Below are 1,445 nucleotides of genomic sequence, written 5' to 3' on the forward strand. Positions count from 1 at the left end.
TTTGTAAAAAGAAAATAAAAAAACTCTACATGTTTTTAAAGTTATTTATTTATTTGTTGGAATAAAGACAGAAGAGTTTAAAACAAGTTACGGGCATTGAGTATACTGGAGAAATCTGACTAGAGAGAGTAAGAGTACAGTCCATTTGCCATGTTTCGAGTATATTTGTTTTGTTTTGCTTTTGACAACAGCATGTACTCCTTTTGTAATTTAAATATCTGATGAAAGAAATTAAAATAAGAAAATACATTATGATATTCTTTTATTTTTTTCTCAGTTCAAGTTTAATACAAACTACAAAAGATCAATGGGTTGATGCCCTCTACTGACACATCATACAAATCAGTGGCCTCCCCACAATACAACTCAGGCCATCCCTTCCAGAGGAAGAAAGGCTGGTCTCTCCATCCCCTGTAGGAAAGGCCTGCCTTGTAACACACCACAATTCGGCTGAATCTGAAGTCTTGTATTTTACTCATGGAAAAAAAAAAATACAGAAGAGATTTTGTTCTCAGGGGTTCCCACTACAGCCTGGCACTAAAACAGCCCAGCACTCACTTCTGCTTGGAGAAATATTCTTTGCTGTTTTGGACATCAGGCTTGATAGTATCACTGCCAGGTTTCCAGCCAGCTGGGCACACTTCCCCATGTTTGTCAGTGAACTGGAAGGCCTGAACTAGTCGCAAAGTCTCATCCACAGAGCAGTCAACAGGGAGGTCACTTATAGTGATCTGCCGAAGAATACCCATATCACCAACGATAAAGAGGCCCCTGAATGAGATGCCTTCTTCAGCCTTTAAGATCCCATAATCCCGAGAAATGTTGCGCTTCGGGTCTGAGGCCAAAGGAATGTTCATGGGTCCCAGTCCTCCTTGTTTCTTAGGTGTGTTGATCCATGCCAGCTGACAGAAGTGAGAATCCACAGAAGCACCAATCACTTGGCAGTTGAGTTTCTTAAATCCTTCTGTATCACTGAAAGCAATGATCTCTGTGGGGCACACAAAAGTGAAGTCAAGCCGGTAAAAGAAGAATACAACGTATTTCCTTTGTAGTCAGACAGGCTGATATCTTTAAACTGACTGTCTGGCATAACGGCTGTGGCTTTGAAGTTGGGGGCAGGGTGCCCAATTTTAGCATTTCCTGAAGACATCTTCCTATCAGCAGTCCTGACACAAGCCTCTGAGAACAAACCACCAACGCCAGGCAGGAAGAGGACGCTATGATAGTTATTCTTAATGAAACATGAAAGCAATAATATTTTATGCTATATGACTTTCTATTTCAAATTAATTGGAACTGTTGTGTAGACACCAACAGAATCAAAAACTATTTTATATCAGTATCAGCTCATAGAGACAGTAGATAATAGAAATATAAAACACAATTTTTAAGGGAATTGTATATGAGAGGAGAGGAGAACCAGATTTGAGAACATTTTGTTTATT

At 39.5% G+C, this 1,445-nt stretch overlaps 1 pseudogene across 1 annotated transcript; it reads right to left on the reverse strand.

The window, feature by feature from the left end:
* Nucleotides 1–391: 391 nt before the first annotated feature.
* On the reverse strand, nucleotides 392–1,212 carry LOC101175774 (annotated as a pseudogene). Its single transcript, XR_177709.3, has one exon. The product of XR_177709.3 is annotated as a peroxiredoxin-1 pseudogene (transcript).
* Between the last annotated feature and the right edge of the window lie 233 nt (nucleotides 1,213–1,445).

Source organism: Nomascus leucogenys, chromosome 1a, assembly GCF_006542625.1.
Source record: "Nomascus leucogenys isolate Asia chromosome 1a, Asia_NLE_v1, whole genome shotgun sequence".
NCBI lineage: Eukaryota > Metazoa > Chordata > Mammalia > Primates > Hylobatidae > Nomascus > Nomascus leucogenys.